This window comes from Aulonocara sp. 'chitande type north' Nkhata Bay, linkage group LG10, assembly GCF_057382095.1.
Source record: "Aulonocara sp. 'chitande type north' Nkhata Bay isolate Kocher_YH1m ecotype deep benthic linkage group LG10, A_spYH_male_GT1.1, whole genome shotgun sequence".
Taxonomy (NCBI): Eukaryota; Metazoa; Chordata; class Actinopteri; order Cichliformes; family Cichlidae; genus Aulonocara; species Aulonocara sp. 'chitande type north' Nkhata Bay.
In genome coordinates, this window is record NC_141353.1 from 6415538 (window position 1) to 6440479 (window position 24942).

General features: G+C 42.7%; 1 protein-coding gene across 7 annotated transcripts in view; it reads right to left on the reverse strand.

Annotated features, from left to right (window-relative positions):
* ntm (neurotrimin) overlaps window positions 1–24942 on the reverse strand; it is a 480597-nt gene that overhangs the window by 125735 nt on the left and 329920 nt on the right. The gene's annotated exons all lie outside the window — the stretch shown is intronic.

Sequence of the window (24942 nt, forward strand, 5' to 3'; positions counted from 1 at the left end):
ACATAAACACAATCACTGAGATGTGGTGGGGGCAGGTCAGCGACTAAAGCTGGGCAGACACTGTGTGATTTTTTTCAGTCGCGTTATTCAGCTCCTGCTCAAACTGTACGATTGACTCGCAGAGGTTAGAAGTTCATAGGTCACGATGCAGGGTCTCACACTATACGACCTGATGCTCTGATGCGACCCGAGTGCTCACACTGTGTGTCCATAAAATGAAGGTTATAACAGAAATTCTGTCGCTCGCTCTCTCTCTCTGTCTTTTACTCACACAGACACGCACACCACCATCATCAACTTTGCTAAATTGCTAATGAAAAACATTGACCAGGCAGCTGTGATTGAGCAGCAATGTAGATCCAACTATTTTCACGGTTGTTGTGGTCGTGATAATTTTGTGAGGCCACATCGAAAAGGCTCGGATGAGCTTGCCATAGTTCTACAAGTTGTACCTCCATCGCTTGTGTCCAGATCACACGCTGCGCTGCGCCATCTTTTTCGCTGACATTTGTGTTTGCGCGTGCGCAGTGTGAGAAACTGCGGTGACACCCTCACAACGGTCCCGACCAAGCGATTGATGATCGGGAGCTGGTCGTGAGGTGTTAATCGCGTCTCGTTAACCCACGTATACTACACGACGCACAATGAAGGCCAAAATCGGGCCGATCGCCAAATCGGTTGCACGACTCAAAAATCGTCTCAAAATGGGCCAAAAATCGCACAGTGTAAGCCCAGCATAACCAGAAGGTTGGTGGTTCGATCCCAGGCTCCTTCAGTCTGCATGCCAAATATCCTTGGACAAGATACTGACCCCATGTTGCTCTCCGATGCATCCATCGGAGTGTGAATGTGTATGAATGTTAGATAATAAGCACTTAACAACTTGTGTGAATGGATGTGATTGGGTGAATGAATTAGTTGTATCAAGCGCTTTGAGGGACCCTGTGAATCGCAATCGTATCGATTCTAGGAATCAGTGACGATACCCAGTCCTAATCTCAGCTACAATAGAGCAAAAAAAAAAAAAAAAATCTGGCAAGCAGTATTGTGCACAATACATCACGGGTCACATGAACAAAGCAAGATTCAAAAAGTAATTAAAGCATCAAACAAGTGCAAACCATAAAAGAAAAAAAAACATGAATGCACAACATGGCCTCAGGCTCATGCCTAAGGACTGAAAGTAGACACCATGTGCTACAGTGGTACTCGTCTGAAAGCAGTTTTCCAAGTGGATTGGCAAGTACAGCCAGCTGTGAGCTTGGATCAGGGAATAGATTTATCTCTGTTGGTAAATTATACAAACAACTTTATTTTAAACACATTATATGGCAGATTTAGTGCTTACGTTGTCCTATATTTGACTAAATTAAATTATTTTTCACAATTAATGACAAGAAATGATAGTTTGTCTGATTTTTCTAATAATTGCAGGAGGTTCAGAAGTGTGTGATGGGTTAATTAAGACTCTGGGGAAACAGGTAAACAGTGAATCTGCTTGACACAGTGAACATTCAAAGGTAACTTCAGCTGCCCTCTGCAATAATTTCACAGAAGATTGTCTCCACATGCTAATTCTACCCTTTAATATTTCAGCCTCAGTTTCATCCCTCTGTTTAATAAGCTTGAAATTAAAGCAGCAGCACATGCTGGCCAATTTTACAAGGGAAATGATAAGACCCAACAATGAGAAGGAAAGCGAGTCAGGGGGTTACATCAAACAACAGCCAAATCAAAGCAGAAGGTATAAAGTCACTTTCTGTGGGTGTGAGACTGAACCAGAGGTTAACTAGACGCCGATTCCACCTCTTCTTGTTCTAAATAACTCTTTCGGTATATTTTGTTCCACCCTGTGAACAAGTAGAGTACAAGCATGCATAAGTGCAAGCTTTATAAATAATTAGCAAATAAGTAAAATAAGCAAAGAATTATTTCTTTTTCTTGTTTGCATTAGTATTAGTTGAATTCAAATATAGAAAGAAATATTTTTAAGATTAGGATGATGCAAAAGACAATATCTATATAAATAACTAAATGCACACACACATACACACACTAAAGTAGAGATATATTAAAATATACCAAAGTAATGGATCTCAGCAGCACCACTGCCATAAACCTCATTACTTGTCAATTAAAATATGCATCCATGCTTTCTATTACTGCCATCTTGTGGCCACTGTCAGATACTGTGGCTCAAAGCTGTGCTTCTTTCAGTCTCAAAGAAAACTGCAGCTACCTATGTTTTGAGGGTGTGTCCGTCTCCCATTAGCAATGACTCGATTTGGGGAAGCTAAGAAGCCAGCAGAACAATCATGAAAGATCCCCACAAGGGTACAACAACTTCAAATTACCAGCCAATCAGCTGCATCTTCACAAAATGGAAGTTTCTCTCAGGCATTGTACCAACCAAGCTGAGTAGGCACATGAGTCGATGCATGAGCATGGCTTCGAAGGGCATTGGGATCAAACCAAAGGACCAAAGCACCAGCTCGTGGTTGATAGAGCAGTAGACTAGAATTCTAAGCCCACCCAGGCAGACCAGTCTGAGCACCGTCTGAGCTGACTATGACTCGAAAAGAAAGTCTACGACATGGATGAAGTAGCATTTTTTTTTTACCTTTTTTTTAAACTGTCCTTTACAGCAACATCAGTGAGCAGAATCATGCTCTGAATATACTGTTATTCAAAACACATTGCTTTGCTAAGAAGAGCTCTTTAAACTCTCTGTAGGCTACTCTATTTTTTTCATTGTTATTCACAGTACTGTAGATGTGTGGTTTATGTCAGCCTTAAAGGTTAAGAGAGGCATAAAAGATAAAGAGACAAAAAGATAGTACAAAAGGGTGGCAGATGGGCGCCGGTTTAGCTCAGCCCATTGAGCAGGCGCCCATTCCTTATGGTTGAAAGTGGCCGGCCCGGGTTTGAGTCAAACCCGTGGCCGCATGTCTTCCGCCTTCTCTCTCTGTCCCAGCTTTCGTTGTCGTTTCATCACTGAATCTATCAAAACAAAGCTGAAAAAGGCCTAAAAAGCACAATGAGTCACGAACTGCTGCATCTGTAAGAAAACACATACTGGAGAAAAAAAGCAGACACATAAACATACATATCTTGCTGTGTCCTGTGTGCAATCTTAAGTGACTCTGTATGTGTCTTTGTCAAGAAACATACTTGTGCTAGACCACAACAATGCTCCCCCCAGGGGAGACTAAGCAAAGACTAGAAGACACAGGCTGTCCACAGACACCATGTGTTTGATTGCAAACACATGGTGTGCCCATTATAGGGAAGAGGGAGTGCCTAGAAAGAGCCCAGAGAACCAGAGATAATGGACAGCTGACCTCGCCAGAGGGCACCCATCTCAGCATAGCCAGAGTAACAGTAGAATTGTTATTCCTTCACATAGAAAGAAAGAAGCCTGGTGAGGTGGTCTGAATGCCTCCTGGGCACGTCTTACCAGATTATATCATCAGCTAGCCTAGGAATGCCTTGGCATTTCCTGGGATGAGCTGGAGGATGTAGATGGGGAGAGAGATCTGGACTGGATAGATGGATGGATGGAAGAAAATAACATTACAGAAAAAAATATTGAGATAACTACTTACTGTATACAAATATCCTGTTATAGCTTGTTTTTCATGTTCTCTTCTATGAATTTCAACAAAATGTGTGTGACCCTTGTTTAGGGTTTGTTTTTGTGAATGTTGATTTTATGTTCATGTATATAAACCCCAGAAAGAATAGCTAAAGCTAACTTTATCCGTGATCCTAATAAAACAATCAATCATAGCTTTCAGAACGAATTACTAAACCAGTATGTAAGAAGCAAATTTATAGACATTTTATTTTACTGTAGTATATTTTTAATTTCAAATTAATCTTTATAACATTAAGATATTTGTTGTGTCATACTGTATTGTATAAGCCACAAGCCATTACACTTAGTTGTTAGGTTTAACTTAATTTTTTAACTGTTGTAGGAAAGGAATTCCCAAACATTTGAATAAAGTCTATCATCCAACTTCAGGTTTTCCTTTTTGAAATCTGAAAATTGGAAGCTGACTGTTTAAATCTATACAACAAATTAATTTGTTCATTTCTTGATTAGATTGGCTTGGTTTAGCAGCTAAACATCTGAGTGTGGATTTATGGGTTAAACATTAAGTATAAAATTACAACCAAGGCAAAGTTTTATGATGTTTCTGAACAAACAGGGGCACATGTGCATTTCTTATGAATGTAACATTAAAAAGAAAGAGGAATTGAAGGTTTACTTTGTTTTCTGGTTGATCGTTTTGCACAGATTAAGTCGCCAAGCTGAGGTGCTGTAGTATTTAAGTTCATGAAAATTTAGGAATTTTAGCTTTGTGAACAAAGCTAGATATACTTGTGTGTAGGTAGAAGTCTATGCTGACAATATTGCAATGTTTAAAACTGGATGCTCAGTGAAGACAGCTAAATAAAAAAAATTACTATGTCTATCATGCAAGGCTGTATCACTGCATTAGTATGGACATAACAAAGCTCTGAAATAAAGGATTACATAACTTCAAATAGTAGGAGTTAGATAAGATGGTGTTTGGAATAACAGCAAAGTCCTGGCAGAACATTTCTCTGTATTCTTATCATTTATAGAAAACCACAGCTAATTTAGTTCCCCTTTATATTTATGTTCTGTGGCTTGAGATTTAAAAAAAAAAAAAGCTGAAATTGTTCCGTTACAGATAAGTCTCACTTACATGTTGTGTGAAAGAGAGCAATGTGATAGCCTTGTTTTCTCAGGCTATTTGTACTTCATTCAGTACTTTTTTTTTTTGTAAACAGCAGCTTTTTCACAGGTGTGGTTAGCTTTTTTCTCAATGAAATAATTTATTTTGTAATGACTCAAGTTATCAATTTTTTCTTGATAATCTGAAACACGAGACAGGAACTGGCTCTGTGTTTGTTTTTGGGGTTTTTTGGTGTGTGCCCTTTTGTTTTTTTCCTTTTCTCTATTGGTAGGTACACTTGGGGTGGAGCCACTGCAGGTGAGGTGTTCAGTCAGCTGTGTTGGATCCTCCTCATTAAGGCAGCATACTAATAAGGCGGTCGATGTGGCAGTTCTTCACCAGATCATTACTTCAGCTTCTGATGCAATGTTTGGTCTCCCTGGTGTATTGTTTTGCATCCAAGCTCCTTTTCCTAACTGAGTTTTTTTCCCTTTTGATTCTTTCAGTCATCTGATTTTTCCTGTTCCTGGATTTGTGTTCATACTCTCAGAAGAACTGTCTAAACAGCTCGCTTTTCACTGCCATCATGCATTCCAACTTACCTCCCTCCTCAACTTACTGCTTTGTTTCGGTACAGTGAGTACATTAGTTTTGTAGTTATTTTTTCCATTCAGTTCCAGTCATTTTGTGTAGTTAACTCTGGTCTCTTTCCTATTTCAGATTTTGTCCTGAAAATCCACCACAATCAAGTCTTGTCCTTTATATTTTTTCAGCTCCTTGGGTCCATCTTTTGGCTTAATCTGATAGTGACAAATATGCAAAAAAATAAGAAACGAGGAAGGCGGCAAATATTTTTTTCTATAGTCTAAGGAGCTTGAAAAACAAACATCTGGAGTTCTTTAAGTTTCCTTGAGGCATTTCACCTCTCATCAGAGAAGCCTCTTCAGTTTTAAGAGCAATTGGAGGAGAGTCCCAGATTTCAGCCAAGGTCTGAAAACGGGTCTAGGTAACAATCGGCTAAGGTTTCGGTTGAACCCACTGTGAAAGGTAGCCCACGCCCTATTATGTGATTTACTCTGGGACTTATACCAATTGCTCTTAGAACTGAAGAAGCTTCTCAGATGAGAGGTGAAACGTCTTCAAGGAGACTTAAAGAAGTCCAGACGCTTTTCTTTCCAACCTCCTTAGGCTACGATGACCTGGATAATTAAGAACCTTCACAGACACTTTTTTATAGCATTGTTATATGTTATACCTACTCATTACACCAAAATTAAAACGTATTTAGTTTATTTTTATTTACATGGCACCAAATCACAACAACAATTGCCTCAAGGTGCTTTATATTGTAAGGTAAAAACTCTATATCTTAATGCATGCTCAATCATCCAGGTAAGTAAATCTCCAAAAGTTGATTCGGTTCACCTGGACGTAGCGTTTTCAGTAGAGATGGCACGATACCACTTTTTTATGTCCGATACCGATACCGATATCATAAATTTGGATATCTGCCGATACCGATATGAATCCGATATAGTGTTTTTTAATCAACAAAACTGTTTTTTAAAATATCTTGCTGCATTTTGCAAGTCTGCAAGTTCATACTCAAGTTTAAAACAACAACTACACTAAAGCTATTCTGTTATACCTGTATACAAAAAAAATATTTCATAGTTCAGCAATACTGATCAATCTAATAAACTTAGACCTACACCATCCTCCCTATTCTGGTATTTTAAAGAGTACTTAGCGTAAATATTAAGCAACCTAACTAATAGGGTTCCAACTCCCAGCAACAACAAAAATAAATAAATAAAAAATAGGGAACCACCCCTCACGCTCCACCTCATGATGCTTAATCAACGTAATCAACCTTAATTTGATGCAGTGTGAAAAAAAATGCACAGAAATCAATTATTTTTCAAGAAATATTAAATAGATTCAACATCTTTCTTCAACAAAATTGCAGACTGCACAGATGGTACCTTCCCAAAGGAAAATGTACTATAGCTTACTAGGGTATATATATTAGACTTAATAGTCACTATATACAGTAATTGACTTCTATTCATTTTACATCAAATTAAAACTTTGGGTGTCAGATAATTATTTATTAAAAGCTAGACATTTTAAATGAGAATAAGAAAGAAAAGTATGTCTTTGTGCCCCCTTTTCCCAGTTAATGCCCTATCGGCCCCCCTGGCTAAACTTTGCTAGATCCGCCCCTGCACAGTTACCAGCCGTCAGCTACGTAGAAAAAGATCCTGGTGTAGAAAGTAATATTAAATAAATTCTAACAACAGCTTATCAAGCTTAAACGTGCTGCTGTTGTTCAGCCGCTGGTTTGCTCTTTCTGGCGCAAAGTGGACCAAAAACAAACAAGAGAGACGGACTCACAACAGAAAAGCCGATCAGCTGATCATTAGCAGTTTCAGATTGAAGTAGCAGCCGGAGAGCGAGAGGCAGTCGCTAGTTAAGCTTAACTGGGAATGCTTTACAAACATTCAGAGATGGACTTACACACTTGCTTTACTTCTCTCGGGGATAACTTTGTCGGAGATGAAATGCCAGGTTGCTAGCGAAGCTCCACATGCTATCCAGACCACCGACAGGTCCCGCATGCCACAGCTGCTCTATCACGTGATGCATACTGCTCCGACGTTCTGAGGCGAGTTACGGCGTGTTGCAAGTTTTGTGAGGTGCTTTCGTGATATTTAATGGATCGGATTACATTTTTTTATTTTTCTCCGATATCCGATCCAGTAATTTAGGTCAGTATCGGACCGATACCGATACGTAATATCGGATCGGTCCATCTCTAGTTTTCAGTTTTCATCCTGGACAGGGAGGAATGCTGGTTTGAGCGTGGAGTCAAGGAGGCCCTTTACGTGAAAAGGGAAAGACCAATCAAGGAGGGGGCCTAAGGGTACATCTTTCGCCATCTTAAAATGCTGTGATTGCAGCCAGTCCCCAACTCTCTGTGAATGGTACTTATGGCCATTGGTCAGTGGTTGTTGATCAATGATCATGATAATTTGCATGATTATGATGACCTCCCAGCCCATTGTTCCTTCAGTGGTGCTAGTTTCAGTCATTATGCAAATGTACTGTTTATAAGATTGGGGAAACCTGCAGTGAACTGAAACTGAAGAAGTCAGTTTCAGTTCACTGCAGTTCTCCCACTGAAAACGCTACGTCCAGATGAACAGAATAGACTTTTGGAGGTAAAGACTCTACAATAATACAAAGAAAACAGAGAAAACCCCAAAAATCAGAAGAACCCCTATGAGCAAGCATCACAAATATTCATTTGTTAATCACCAACGATAAGACACACAGGCCATATTACATGAGTGTTTGGTTCTAAATCAGATATCCTAAAGAAATGGTCAGAGTGCAATAACTGGCAGGAGCAATCAAGCAGTGTAATAACCAGCAGCTCAAAACTGTCATGGTCTGGGCGAGTCTGAGTAACTTTCCACAGCATCAGCTCTCCTCCTCTGGATGGAGCCCTTCTTGCCCCTCCCCGTTCCTCAGCCACAGGCAATTATTCTGGCAGTATTTAGGAGCAGCACACACAATGAGTCTTCGCCAGATTGTCTGTTAACCTCAGTTAGTTCACAGCCTCATGTTTCTGTGTATCTCTCAGTGTGCATTACTTACCTCTCTCTTCCTGTCCCCTAGTCGGTACCTGGATTCGTCATCCAAACCCTGCCATAGCCACGCTTCTGGATTCCGGTCAGCTACTGCTTAATCCTTTTCGGGCAAACTGCCATTCTCACCTGCCTGCCTCCCTGCGCACCCGTATAGGACTCAGTACTCGCCCGGACCTCGCCTCACCTCCACCTCCAGCTTATCCCCGCCTGTGAACACAGCCCCTGGTCTGCCACAGTTTCCACCTGCCCCACTCCAGCCCTCAGCAGTTTAGTGACCTGACAGTTCCATGCTTAGCCTAAGCCCCGCACTTCACAGACACCACGCTTTTGCACAAAGCTTAATCTTGTTTTTGTCTTGAGTATCTAAGTTAGGAATTCTTGTAAATAAAAGTTTTTGTTTTTGCAAATCACTTCAAGCCTCTGGTCTTTGGTTCTGCGCATGTCCATTCCACTCCACGGGCCTCTGAGCCTTGACAGAAACAGCATTTGCAGCTGCTAGTGTAAATTGTTCCGGATGGCTATCAGGGATAATTTAGTCATTGTTTGTCACTGCTCCAATGCATCTTCTCAATATAAGAGAGACTGGAGGTTAATGAAAAAATCCTATCTTTTCCCTGTATAATTGAAAGAACGAAAGGTATTACTTTCAATAAAATATGGTAATGAGAACCTGACAGGAAACTGAGGCCCAGATGACCTTCTTACTTTTATCATCACTGTGGCTAAGGTTACAACATTTGTGCACCAAAAAGAGCAGCTCATCCCTGTATTGTTATTAGCATTTCTGTCAGGTGATACTTCTTGCTGCCTGTGAATTATGTGACCAAGTCAGGGCTGCACAGTGTATTACTGTTATGAACTTCAAAGAAATTAAAATGTTAATCAAATTTGTATGTCCTTCATATTCCAATATTGTCTTCAGTGTTTAATCTTGAGGGGCTACCCTTCTAAGAATGGTCCAACTAATCAGACTTGCACTCACATGATGCAAGTCAGTGCATCAAGTTTTGTCCTTTAGAAGGAATTTCTTATTTAAATGTGAAATGAGATTCTCTGCTAAAAATAGTTTTTTTTTAATTTTTTTTAAGCCATAGATTACTTAAAACACATATAAATCCCAGCTGCTAATTAAAGCTTCCAAACTATGATTCACATTGTTACTTGTTTTTGCATGTATGAATGAATGTTTTCATTTATACACTTTTTTAAAATTCTAATCTGCTGGTATGTCTCTTTTACATTGATGAAATTGGAGCTACTATTGCACAGAACACACAACAAGAATGCCTATCAATAAAAAATTCACATTGCCAACAAACTAAAGGAATTTTGACGTCTGCTTCATGATGCTATGGGACAGTAACTTTTGATAGTTAAATTTCCTCATTCTAAAATTTCAGAAATGTAATGTGCAGCAGTCACACTAAATATAAACAGCAGAACTTGGAGGTTCAAGGTCCAAGGTTCATTATTTGTTACATGCATAGTTATACAAGTATAACACACAGTGAAATGTAACCTGACACGCTCCTCGACATGTGCAAAAATGGGGGGGGAGCTAGAGGAAGAACATATATATATATATATATATATATATATATGTGTATATATATATATATATATATATATATATATATATACACACACACACACACACACACACACACACACACACACACATATATATATATATATATATATATATATATATATATATATATATATATATATATATATATATATATACACACACACACACATTGGGTGAATGTGCAGTAGTAGCAGTGCTCTTAGCAGTAAAATAACTAATCATTGAGGGCACTAAATCCCAAGATTAGCTTCTTTCAAATTCCAGTAGTGTTACTGTGTCCCGTTACATTTTATTGTAGATATTTATCATTATTTCATCATCATCTGATAAAGTATCTGTAGGCAGAACTCACGGGAATCATTATAAATGGAGGAAGAGTCATATGACATGTTACTGTGCCCAGAGTCTGAAGCAGAAAGCCTGGCTTAACAGAAAATGTTGATAAGTGTTGTGATACCTGTTATATCTGACAGGAGTTTTAGCATTTGCCCAGTCAGCTAACAGAAAGAAAGCCTGGCTACTGTATGTCAAAATAACTTTAAAGTGTACCCCTCAGTATGTCTTTCTTTCTTGACTCTCTTGGATAAGGAAAAACTCAAGAACATCAGCAATGAGAGGAAAAAAACAAGCTTTTTGGGCATTAAAGATTACATTTAGTTTACCCTCTACATGCACATTCAAGCCATTCAAGCTTACGAATAGAGATAACGTGCTTTTTAAACTGGTGAATACTTGTTGCCAGATGACCTCTACCTGATATGCAAGGCTATTCCAGAATTTCTAGAGCAGGCTTTAAAGAATGATTTGATATTGAAAATCAATTAAGCCAAAAGAATCAAAATTCTTGCTACATGATGTTTGAAACACGATGCCTGATAAACAGGATACACAGAATTACTAACAACTGAAACTTCCTGGGATTAAATCAGATTAGTTGCAATGATGCCAGTCTTGAACATTAACCATTTCACGCATGGTGGTCACTACAGTGGATAGCTATTCAAAGGCTGTTTTCTTGTATTTGTGTCAGTGTGGATGGTACACTTGCACATAAACCACTTCATTGGACACTGATGTTACTATAGATGTATGATGTGTTTCATTGTAATTATTGTTCTTTAACCCTGTCATGCATGAATTATGACAACATCAATCATGATTTTTTTTCTTAAGTATGTATATTCATCTTTTCATGCCTAAAGATGAATAAAAATACTTTATATTAAAATTCTCCCCACTGTCTTATCCAGAGAAACTTAAGTCTGTTTGAACTTTCTTATTAATTCATTACAGGAACTATTTATTTATATTTCACAGTATCCTTATGCATAACATACATAAAGTACTTTTATGTATGTTTGTACTGTTGGTGTTTAATGTTAAAAAATGTTAGACTGAATGTTGACTAACAGTCATGCATGTGCATTAGTAAACTACAATGCTAAACACTTTATTCTTCATCAAATATATATAATCAAGTATAATGTGAGATGATCATTTCAGCTTTTCTGAGTTGATTCTGAATATTTAAGGTAGCATTTTTATCGAAACAGTATAACTTAAATTGTTCTTGTTGGCCAAACTTCATTTACAAACAATTATCCTTGTTGTTCTTTTTTGTGTGAGTGGTGTCAAATATGGACAAACTATTAAGAAAAGACCATTTTTACCAAGTGCAGGTTTCTAAGTACAAATCAAAATATTGAGTCGTGACTGCAGGAACTTAAACTGTAAACTCATGTACCATTCCCTTCACAGTGTTAATCAAAGCTAAGCATACATGAAACAACGTGTAGTCTCTGATATAAAGTAATTTGTCATGGATAAACTCAAGCAGAGCATTTATCAAAGAGAAGCATAACGAAGTGTAACATTTCTCACTTATAATTATTTGATTATCTCCCTGGCTGTTTCAGTGTTATGTACCACTGGGGTTTTACAAACTCACTAAAGCAGAACAGGCTGGGTTTCAGAGACATGGTACAAAACTAATGTGAAACTAATGGCATTGTTTTAAAATAATTGTGAGTAAAGAGTCATTTAAACTTAACTCAATGACAATTTTCAATAACAATAACAATATATTTAATTGGTGTTTTGCCGAGTATACCTTTATGACATTGTCAGTCTCTTAGTTAATAATAATAATAATAATAATAATAATAATAATAATAATAATAATAATAATAATAATGGATTGGATTTATATAGCGCTTTTCAAGGCACCCAAAGCGCTTTACAATGCCACTATTCATTCACTCTCACATTCACACACTGGTGGAGGCAAGCTACGGTTGTAGCCACAGCTGCCCTGGGGCAGACTGACAGAAGTGAGGCTGCCATATCGCGCCATCGGCCCCTCTGGCCAACACCAGTAGGCGGTAGGTGAAGTGTCTTGCCCAAGGACACAACGACCAGGACAGAGAGCCCGGGGATCGAACCGGCGACCTTCCGGTTACAGATACGCTTCCCAACCCCCTGAGCCACAGTCGTTAAAACAAATGACAGTGCTTCTAGACTACAGAATTCATCGAATCCATTACGAATGAGGAAAAAATTAATAGTGCACTTAAAAATGGACATTATTCGAAATACGATTGGGGTGCTGGTACAAAAGAGAGCTGTGTGATTACCTACTATAAATGGCCCGATTCTTATACTGTATAGCACTTTTATACGACGTGTCTTCAAGCATGTCTACATTCTACATTGAAATGCTTGCTATCTAATATCCATGTACATTGATGCTCCAATGGAGTTTGAACATGTTTTAAAAACTATTTATGTTGAACTTCTGTACAAATCACAGTATGTCCATAACAAATACCATGAGGGACACCATAAGGCTGTCCATAAGTGCATGTGGTACCAGGACGCAATAGGTTACTGGTCAATGATTGATTTTGTAATCGTATAACCAGACCTGCAGCCATATGTTCTGGGACTCAGGTAATGAGAGGGGCTGAGCTGTCAACTGATCACCACCTGGTGCTGAGTTGGATGAGGTGATAGGAAAGTGCGCTGGAATGCCTGACAAAGGCCCCGGTCCATTAAATCTTCAACGCACACTTCCAGGAGACCTTCAACAGCATTCCGAGGGAGAATAGGGACATTAAGTCCGAATGGACCATGTTCAGCAGCTCCATTGCCAAAGCCGCTGCACTGAGCTGTAGTGCCTGGCGTGGTGGTAACCCCGGACCAAATGGTGGACACCAGAGGTGAAGGGTGCCACCAGGCTAAAGAAAGAGTCAGGCTTGGTTTGGCTGCAACACTTCAGAGGCAGCTGATAGGTACCAGACTGTTCTCACTCCCAAGTGGTAAAATACCGACGATTTGTCAAGTCCCAAGGCATTCCTGAGGTCATGGATGCGCTGGGTCATGGATGAAATCCAGTAGAATGAAGCTCCCGAACCTTAACTAGCATTTTAATGACATTAGATAGTCATTTTCCAAAGTGATTTGAGGAAAACGAATGTACATGTGTATATTCATTCCAAACGGTTCTCATGTTTCCTAATTTTTCCGATCTCGTAATGTAGTGACACGTTGGGTACCCGGAAGCATAATATGCCGACGATTTGTCACGTAGCATAAGATGTTCCGCTTTGGGAGTGAGAACGTGTTGTAGGTACCAACAAACCAAGCGGAATGTGGCTCAAGGCAGTGGCTGAAGCAAAAACTGGGATGTGTGACGAATTTGGAGAGGCCATGGAAAAAGGCTTTTGGACTGCCTCAAAGAGATTCTGGCAAATCGTCAGGCAACTCAGGAGGGGAAAGCAGTGCTCTGCCTTCACTGTGTATAGTGCTGGTGGAGCGCTGGTGACTTCGACTGAGGACATTGTCAGACAGTGGAAGGAATACTTCGAGGACCTCCTTTCGAGAGAGGCTAGAGTAGAGCCGCCACGCCTCCACATTGAAGGGAGCGAGTTGAGGTGGTCTGGGCATTTGGTGTTCCCCCCAGACAAGCTGGAGGAGGCTAGGGAGAGGGAGATCTGGGCTTCTGTGCTTAGGCTCCTGCCCCAGCAACCCAGCCTGGACAAGCGGGAGAAAATGGATGAATGGATGAAGTATCAAGATAGGTTCTGTATGATTTAAATTAATCTAAAATTATGTCAATGGTAAGTGGTTCTGATAACTATAAACGATAAGTATGGTATGAAATAAACTGTACCAGAAAAAATAACTTTCTGTCGACATAAAATGTACCAGAGAAATGTCAAATCCGTCTTTAGGAAAAATTACAAATCGTGGCTTCTCAGACAGATTGAGAGCAATCACAAATGGCATTTAAGAAAAGCTCTCATCAAAGCATAAGGAACAAAGGAGCTTCCTTTGAAATCTTCCTAAGTCGCTTTCTCTTACACAGACATGTCCACACTGACAAACAGGTACAGCCATCAGAGGTATGCTTCAACTCTACAGACATTGACAGCTCATAAAACTGCAGATCAGGCTTGACGACACACTTTGCAGTCATCCCAGGATGCAAAACTGGTAAATGCATAACAACAGTCAACAAAGACATACACCAAGCAGCTCCATCATCTCCCATGCATTACCAAAACAATTATAAATATGAAGACCTGTGTTTCACAGTGCTTTTTAAGATGATTATATTGGAACAACCTGCACAATGCTTTCCATGTCTTTTTGTTCTGCTAGAATATTACACTAGTATATTAAATTAAAAATACAGTTTAAGATAATATGATATAAGATAGTATTTGAATTGAATTGAAGTTTGAAGTTTAACAACTGTTTTAACCCCATAATAATATATTAAAAAGGTAAATGGCTGCATTTAAATAGCGCTTTATCCAATATATTGTGCAGTTTGATTTTTTTTAATGCAATAATGACAGAAAGATACAATGCAGGTTCTAAGCGTCAGAAGCATTCATTGTCCTGCCCAAGGATTCTTCATCACATGAACAGGGGTACTGAAAACTGATGGGTTCTAGTTCTCTTAAAGGGAGAGAATGTGTAGTAACAATGCAAGTTCTTTCTCTTTAACATGGAAAAGAAAGCACTGTTGATCTTTAAAAATCGGTGAGATTATACTAGTGTAACAAGGTGAGGCTCTTCTGTTAAGTGAACTTTGCTACGCTCTGCTAAATACAGTGGATCTTTGCTCCCACTACAGAATCACACATCTAACAGGTTTAGGTCATCGGGGTAAACTACTGCCTGGGTGGTATCTCCTTTGTATAAAGTGAAATAAGGTGGTATTCAAAGAAATATAATATTGCTTCTAGAGCAGGGCGATATGACCAAAAATATTTATCACGAGATATATTTGAAAATTTGCCATAACGATAAAACTGACGACATAATTGACACTACTTTACAACTCTACAACTTTATTCGTGCAAAAAAAAAAAAAATCAACGTATTTTCACTTAAACAAGCAGCTGTTTTTTTATGTGCATTAAAGTTATATAAAAATTTAAAAGTGGAAATGCAAAATCCTTGCTTTTTTTTTTTTTCTTCCAATAATATCAACAGGTGGACAACAGTGAATGTAGGCCAAAGTTTGTTATCAAAATGCTCTGTCCTCCTGGAATAACTTCCATTTTATTTTGAAGCTTTACGCTGATGGCTTTGGGTAACTTTGGAGATTATTTTTAAGACGATGCTCTATTTTATATTACCAACAGTTTATAAGTATGTAAATGAACCTTAAAGAAAGGACAGAATAAAGTCCTATTCTTTTTTTTTTCCTTTTTTTTTTTTTGCCTGTCCCGTTTGGCTCTTTTGCCATCAGAATTGTTGTCTAAAGGCAAAGAAAGATGCCCAACGGATTTACTTTACCAAATTGACCATCCCAGCCTTGCCATAATGGTCCATTTGATTCACCTTTTATTGTTTATTTTATTTTCACTTACTGAACATGGGACAGACTTGACTGGGGGAAAGAAGGGGAGAAAGAAAGAGGGAAAGAGAAACAGCTGAGAAGAGGGACGGGGGAGAAGGGCAAAAACCAAAAACCAACAGAATGAGCAGAAAAAGAAAAAAAAGAAGAAGAAAAGAAAAAAAATGCATATATCAATCACCTGGGTCACCTGCTGAGAAAGAAAAAAAGAAAACAAGCAGAAGAGAACAAGAGTAATAGAATAAACAACATCACAATGATATATGGGAATATGACAGTAAATACTAAATATTAAACATTATTGTGCAGCACATAAGATCAACAGAACACAGTGTGCTTTGAGGTAGGAGCCAAAAAGGGTGTAGTTTGTGGGTGTGATCACCCGTGTGTACACCTGTGAGCATGGACGTGCTTGTTTTGTTTTGTTTTTTTAAAAGGTTCCTTCATGTAATGATCTGCTAGAGGGTGTGTGTGTGTGTGTGGGGGGGGGGGGGGGGGGGGGGGGCGCCACAGCCCCGTCCTCCAGGGCATGAAGCAGGTATGGAGGAGATCAAAACTCCAGACATCCAGAGGCCCCAAGAACACAAGAGACCAAGGAAGACCAACAGAGGAGCAGCCGCGCCACTGTCCCACAAAGAGCTGAGGAGAGTCCCAGATGAGGGCTCACTCAGCAGCCAGGGGGAGTTGCAGTGACGCGCCCGTGAGCTCCGCCGGCAGCCAGCCGTGCCTGAGTGACCGAGCCCCAGGCCGAGAGGCCGGGGGCACCCCACCTCCGAAATGGCCTGAGCGAGCCCCAGGCTCCAGGCCCCGATAAGCGGCCACCAAGGAGTGAGCCGGTGTGTACCTGGACGCCCATCCCCGGACACAAAGAACCACCAATGCACCGATGTCTGAGGGAGTCCGCCACTGGAAGACCGGAACCGCTACATCGATCACTACGGCCGTCTGCTTCTGTTTGTCTACCACCACTATGTCCGGTTGGTTAGCCACCACCATTTTGTCCATTTGTATCTGGAAGTCCCACAGGATCTTAGCTCGGTCATTCTCCACCACCCTTGGGGGCATCTCCCATTTTGACCTCGGGACTTCCAGGTTATACTCGGCACAGATGTTCCTGTACACTATGCCGGCCACTTGGTTATGGCGTTCCATGTATGCCTTGCCTGCTAGCATCTTGCACCCTGCTGGATTGTCTCTGGGGCATCTTTACACAGCCTGCACCTGGGGTCTTGCCTGGTGTGATAGACCCCAGCCTCTATGGATCTTGTACTCAGAGCTTGTTCTTGTGCTGCCATGATTAGTGCCTCTGTGCTGTCTTTCAGTCCAGCTTTGTCCAGCCACTGGTAGGATTTCTGGATATCAGCCACCTCCTCTATCTGCCGGTGGTACATACCGTGCAGGGGCCTGTCCTTCCATGATGGTTCCTCGTCTCCCTCCTCTTTCTTGGGTTTCTGCTGCCTGAGGTATTCACTGAGCACTCAGTCAGTTGGGGCCATCTTCCCAATGTATTCTTGGATGTTCCTTGTCTCATCCTGGACTGTGGTGCTGACACTCACCAGTCCCCGGCCCCCTTCCTTCCGCTTAGCGTACAGCCTCAGGGTGCTGGACTTGGGGTGAAACCCTCCATAAGATAAGATAAGATAACCTTTATTAGTCCCACACGTGGGAAATTTGTTTTGTCACAGCAGGAAGTGGACAGTGCAAAAGTTATGACGCAAAAATTAGAATACAATAAGAATAAATACAGTACACAGCTGTACAGAATAGAATAAAATAATATACTATATACAATAGAATAAAATAGAATAAAAATATACAATAAGATAAAAATAGAATACGAATGCTATATACAACTGAGTAAAAATACAACGATGCCAGAAAAGATTATTGCACTTAGTGTTATTGCACATGTGTGGATGTGTGTGTTTGTTCAGTTAAAGTCTTTGTTGTGGAGTCTGACAGCAGTGGGGAGGAAAGACCTGCGAAATCTCTCCGTCCCACACCGTGGGTGCCGCAGTCTCCCACTGAAGGAGCTGCTCAGTGCTGTCACAGTCTGCTGCATGGGGTGGGAGATGTTGTCCAACAGGGATGACAGCTTAGCCGCCATTCTCCTGTCACTCACCACCTCCACTGGGTCCAGAGGGCATCCTAGAACAGAGCTGGCCCTTCGGATCAGCTTGTTCAGTCTCTTCCTGTCCCCAGCAGAGATGCTGCCGCCCCAGCAGACCACACCATAAAAGATAGCAGAAGCCACCACAGAGTCATAGAAGGTCTTCAGGAGTGGGCCCTCCACCCCAAACGACCTGAGTCTCCGCAGCAGGTACAGCCTGCTCTGCCCTTTCCTGTAGAGGGCATCTGAGTTATGAGTCCAGTCCAGTCTATTGTTCAGATGAACACCAAGGTACCTGTAGCTGTCCACAGCCTCAATGTCCATACCCTGGATGTTCAGTGGTTGCAGTGGAGAATGCTTGTGCCTGCGGAAGTCTACCACCAGCTCCTTGGTTTTACTGGCATTGATCTGGAGGTAGTTCAGCTGGCACCAGTCCACAAAGTCTTGAGTCAGTCCTCTGTACTCCTTGTCGTCCCCATCAGTGATGAGGCCGACTATTGCAGAGTCATCAGAGAACTTCTGCAGGAAGCACTGGGTGGAATTGTGGGAGAAGTCTGCAGTGTAGATGGTGAAGAGGAACGGAGCCAGAACCGTTCCCTGTGGGGCCCCCGTACTGCAGACGACCCTGTCCGACACACAGCCCTGAGTCCTCACATACTGTGGTCGGTCGGTGAGGTAGTCCAGGATCCAGGTAGTGAGGTGATGGTCCACTCCAGAGTTCACCAGCTTGTCCTTCAGAACCGAGGGAAGAATGGTGTTGAAGGCACTGGAGAAATCAAAGAACATGATTCTCACAGTGCTCCCAGCGGTCTCCAGGTGAGAGAGGGAACGATGCAGGAGGTGAATGACGGCATCATCCGCTCCAATGCCAGGCTGGTAGGCAAACTGAAGTGGGTCCAGTGATGAGCTTGTTAGGCGCCGAGGCTGAGCCAGGACCAACCGCTCCAGGGTCTTCATCAGGTGGGATGTCAGAGCCACCGGCCTGTAGCTGTTGAGGTCCTTGGGGCGTGAAGTCTTTGGCACTGGTACAACACAGGAGGTTTTCCAGAGCTGTGGGACTCTTCCCAACCTCAGGCTCAGGTTGAAGAGGTGCTCCATCACCCCACACAGTTGGTCCGCGCAGGACCTGACGACCCTCGAGCTGATGCCATCTGGGCCCGCTGCCTTCTTGCCATTAATCCTCCTCAGTTCCCTCCTAACCTGGGTGGTTGAGAGAGACAGGCTGGAGCCTTGTGTTGAGTGTGTATTGGATGCTGTTGTTGGGGGTGGGGAGGAGTGAGCAGGGTGAATAGAGGAGGTGTGAAGTGTCTGAGGTGTCAGAGGTGGAACAGCAGCAGTGGGGGTGGGTGAGTCTGCAGCCGATGTTGTAGACTGTCTCATGGTTGAATCAAATCTGTTGAAGAAATGCTCCATGCATGGTAAGGAGCTTTCTTGTCTTTATGTCAGTGGCTTCCTTTGGCCAGCCTATTACCCCAGCAGGGTACCTGATCACGGGCAGGGCGTACGTGTTGATGGCCCGGATCTTGTTCTTACCATTCAGCTGACTCCTCAGGACTTGCCTGACCCTCTGCAGGTACTTGGTGGTTGCAGCCTTTCTAGCGGCCTCTTCATGGTTCCCATTTGCCTGCGGGATCCCCAGGTACTTGTAACTGTCCTCTATGTCTGCAATATTGCCTTCTGGTAGTTCAATCCCCTCAGTTCTGACTACCTTCCCTCTCTTTGATACCATCCGACTACACTTCTCCAGTCCGAACGACATTCCAATGTCATTGCTGTATAGCCTGGTAGTGTGGATCAGTGAATCGATGTCTCGTTCACTCTTGGCATACAGCTTGATGTCATCCATGTACAGGAGGTGGCTGACAACTGCTCCGTTCCGTAGTCGGTATCCGTAGCCAGTCTTGTTAATGATCTCACTGAGGGGGTTCAGGCCTATGCAGAACAGCAGTGGGGACAGAGCATCTCCTTGGTAGATCCCGCACTTGATGGTGACTTGTGCTATGGGCTTGGAGTTGGCCTCTAGTGTTGTACGCCACATCCCCATTGAGTTCCTATATATATATATATATATATATATATATATATATATATATATATATATATATATATATATATATATATATATATATATATATATACATACACACACACACACACACACACATTTTTTATATATAGACACTATGAGATTGTTTGTTGTAATACAAAGAACAAAAACAAAGCTGCTGCTGTTGTTGTTGGAACCATAAATCCTGCTCTCTACCAGAAAATCCTGAATTATGAAGAATGTCCATAACCCTTATGTCTTGGTTCATAACCCTTGGGACAATGATCAGCAGGACAATGATCCAAAACACACCAGCATGTCCACTGAATGGCTAACAAAATAAACAAATAAAGTTCATATTTAATCCAATAGAGATGATTTGGCATGTTCATGCTCAAAAACCCTCCAGTATGGCTGTATTTACGTTTATGGTTTATGGATGATAAACCGTCAACATCGCCTGGTAAAAGTCGAAGCAGTCGCCGCTGACCAACATTGATGGAGATCGTTAGCTGCCTGATGCGCCCCTCAGCATAGGAGGAACTAAGTGCTAAGTACATGTCAGCATCATATTTCCTCATGCTGTGTGTTCGCTCGTCTTGTGTGTTTCATAGTTTCATCTATGCCTGAGTATTTTCTCTTTCTGTGTTCTTCTGTATTAGCAATAAAGGTCTAGTCCTGCATTTACTACTACTACAAAGCACTATGACAAAGCCAGCCAATGAAATGTGTTTTTCCACTTTATCTAAGCATTGAGTCAGGGTGAACTAACTAACATTGTGAAGCATTTGCATATGCCTAAACTCTAAGTAAGTTACAACATACACCTCACAACAATAGTCAGTACAGACAACAGGACACAAACATGTGACTCATACACAAAGACAGACATTAAAAATACTTACACGGACCAAAACAGCAGTTCTCTCGCTTCTTTAAAATAGATTTCAACTGTCCCATCATGTAATTATGAAATTACACAGTGCCTAGCATGTACGCACGTGAAATCAAATACAGTGCACTAACAACAAAATAAATAGCAGCCGTGTAAATTTAAAAATTTACACTCTCCCCAATGTGCCCTATACCCATCCTCCCTACTTTGATCTAGGATCTACTTGTCAGGATTTGTGTCGTGGATGAGAGAAGGAGGACCCAAACGCTGGACTTACAGGTAGGTAGGTGAAGGTTGGTGTTTATTGTCGATGGAGTGAACAAACAGAACAGAGGTAGGAAATGGCTGGCTGGCTGGCTGGACGACTGACTGAATGACTGAAGGACTGACTGAAAGACTGAATGGCTGGCTGACTGAATGCAGGCGGAAACGACAACATAACATCACATGTACTTCAATGACACGACAACGATCGGATGGAACTGAGGACTTAAATACACGCTGGGTGATGAAGGATTAGAAACCGGTGAGTACACAGCTGAACTTAGTCTGACTAATGTTACATGGAAATAACTGGAACACAATACGCAGGCGGTATGCTGACGCAGAAAACATAGATGTGAAAAGAAAACTGAACATGACAAAACGGAAAACACTGGGTCAACGACCCAGGAACCCTGACAGTACCCCCCTTCAAAGGCTGGCACCCGACGGCCGAAAGAGAAAAAGACCAGAACAGGGTGGGCGGAGGGGGCCCAGGACAGAGGGACGGAGTCCGAAACAAAAACAGTTCAGGGGCGGCGGCCACTGAGCAGTTCCGGTGGGCGGCCGCGAGGAAGGGTGCGGCGGCCGAGATGAGACGGGTCCGGTGGGCGGGTCCGGTGGGCGGCCACGCCGGCGATGACGTCCAGAACATAGCTTGGGCGACGGCGTGGCGGCCGCAGGACCAGGCGAAGCAGAAGCTGAAGTTGGACCAGGCGAAGCAGAAGCTGCACCAGGCGAAGCAGAGGCTGAGTCTGAGTCTGGACCAGGCGACAGCACGGGAGCCGGGGGTGACGGAGCCACAGCTATAGGGCCAGCGGGTGCGGAAGCCCCTGGCTGGAGACAGGCAGGGCCAGCGGGCGCGGAAGCCCCTGGCTGAAGAGCAGGAGAGCTCACAGCTGGGTGTGGGTGCTGTGGCTGCAGGTCCGGGAACTGAACAGGATGGTGGACGGGCGACTGGGAGACAGGAGGCGACTGGACAGGAGCAGACTGGACTGACTGGACTACAGACTGGAGAGGGGCAGACTGGACTGACTGGACAGGGGCGGACTGGACTGACTGGACAGGGGACTGGAGGACAGAAGACTGAACTACAGGGGACTGGAGGACAGGAAGAGACTGAACTACAGGAGACTGGAGGACAGGAGGAGACTGAACTACAGGGGACTGGAGTGAAGGCTGAACAGCAGGTGAGTGAACTGACTGGAGTGGAAGCTGAACAGCAGATGAGGGAACTGGCTGGAGTGGAGATGCTAAGGGATGAACAGATGTAGGCGAGGCTGATGACGGAGCTGAGGTTGGTGTGGCTAATGGCTGAGCTACAGACTGAGCTAGTGACGGAGATAAAACTACAGCTTGGGCTAGTAAGGCTGGTGCCTGGGCAGGGGACTGGTCAGCTAATCTAACTAGGGATAGTGCGAGGGCGTGAAAGGCTGGGTCAGGAGGTGGATGAAGTGGTGAAGTAGCGGGTGAACCGGTTAGCTCTTCCAAGCCTCTAAGGGGGTCAGGCTGGGTTCTGGCTGCCCTCAGCCTGGGCGCTGGGACAGGCACGAGAGGTGGCTGTACACAAGTCACCCCCACCCGAGAAACAGAAGCGGGTGTGGAGGTAGACTGGAGCTGCCCTCCTCCTGGGAGCTGGCACTGGTGTGGGTGTAGACTGGGCCCTAGCCATCTGAGGAGGTGAAATGGCTGAAGGGGAAGGCCGAATCTGGGCCGCCGTGCTGGTGGGAAATGGCTGAGTAATGGGTGTGGAAATAGTGACTGGGTGTGTGATATTGGCAGGTTTATCGGGGATTGTTCTGGTTTTTCTGCCACCACTATTTACAGTCTTTGGAGGAGCAGAGCAGAGGGAAACTCCCCATGAATCAGAGATGAGTCTATTAGTTATTTCAGGTGAAGAATCAAATGAGGAGGGTGGAAAACAGTCACTGGAACTCACCACCGGGAGTTGCTGAAAATAGTCCATGTTATGGCAGCGTGTGCGCCGCTTTTTCCCGGGAAGAGGAAGCGGGCGGGGTACACAGCCGAGCCTCTGGCGCGGGAGCCTCTGTTGAGCCGAGGTGGGAGGCGGAGCCGCTGTGCCATGGTTGAAGGTCCAGTGAATGAGGCAGGTGGCGTGTGAGCGAGGAGCGGACCCGCGAGAGAGGGAGCTGCCGAAGCGCGGCGCGAAACGCCCACTCTCCGCGGCAGATGCTCCGGTGCATGGGAGGAAGCAGGTGGGTGAACGCGGCGTCTCCAAGGCCCGCCCAGAGCCAAGCGAGTACCCTCGAAGACGTGCTCTCGCTCCGCGAAGAGCCGCTGTCTCTCCTTAAGCTTTTCCGCCCACAAGGAGAGCGCTGCCTCCTGCCGCTCAAAAAGGTCCGAGTCCGCTGGGTCCACAACGCGGGGTCGTGTCATTCTGTCAGGAGTAGTGTCGTGGATGAGAGAAGGAGGACCCAAACGCTGGACTCACAGGTAGGTAGGTGAAGATTGGTGTTTATTGTCGATGGAGTGAACAAACAGAACAGAGGTAGGAAATGGCTGGCTGGACGACTGACTGAATGACTGAAGGACTGACTGAAAGACTGAATGGCTGGCTGACTGAACGCAGGCGGAAACGACAACATAACATCACATGTACTTCAATGACACGACAACGATCGGATGGAACTGAGGACTTAAATACACGCTGGGTGATGAAGGATTAGAAACCGGTGAGTACACAGCTGAACTTAGTCTGACTAATGATACATGGAAATAACTGGAACACAATACGCAGGCGGTATGCTGGCACAGAAAACATAGATGTGAAAATAAACTGAACATGACAAAACGGAAAACACTGGGTCAACGACCCAGGAACCCTGACACGACTGACATTGATTTTGAGGGAGGTATTTTAATGTATGGTCTCAAGAACTTTGCCTCTTGTTTTAGTTAAATTGTTTATTTAAATTTATTTGGGCCATGTCTAAAATTTTGCAACTGAAAAGTGTCCCACTTAATTACCATGATGTCCTTCTACTGCTGTGGCATAAATTACTGGTGTAAATTAAATTTTCAGAAGAGCAAAGCAATTGAATAACATGACTAAACTTACTTGCTTTGTTTAATCATTTTGCATGGTTTTAACAAGTAAATGACACTCCTGTACAAGTAAAGAGTTTTTATTTTTGTCATTTTTGCCCCAATGAGTCCTTTCAGAATGCATTAACTTTCTTAACTTTAACGAAGGCCATATAAACCGTATCCAATAACAATATCAAGTCCTACTCTCGCCCTCAAATAAAAGTAATTTATTTGGCTGAGAACAGTGGTTCTCAAACACCTTGCTGGTGGAGTACAATATAAGTGAAGAAATATGGAATAATAAAGTAAACAGTAAATAGTAATACATTAATCCTTAAAATAAGTTTCCAGCATGATATCACACCAGTTTGTGAAATAGTCAAAAAAACACATCTATTTTTTCGCGTGGTCATGGACACAAATTGTTAATAGATGAAAAAAGTAATTATCCATCAAACCTAAAAACTAGTTGTTCAACCCTTGGCAGCAGGATGTACAGGCAAACTGGCAATGAGTTTTTCACGTTGCTGTGGAGGAATTTTGGCCCTCTCTTTTTTTTCAGAATTGTTTTAATTCAGTCATACTGGATGGATTTTGAGCCTGAACACCCTGTCAAGTAGGGCTGCTCGATTATGGCAAAAATGATAATCACGATTATTTTCACTGAAATTGAGATCTCGATTATTTGACGATATTTATTTAACCCTTTAAGACCTACCATAGAACCAAGTCCGCCAGAGCTTATATTATTTT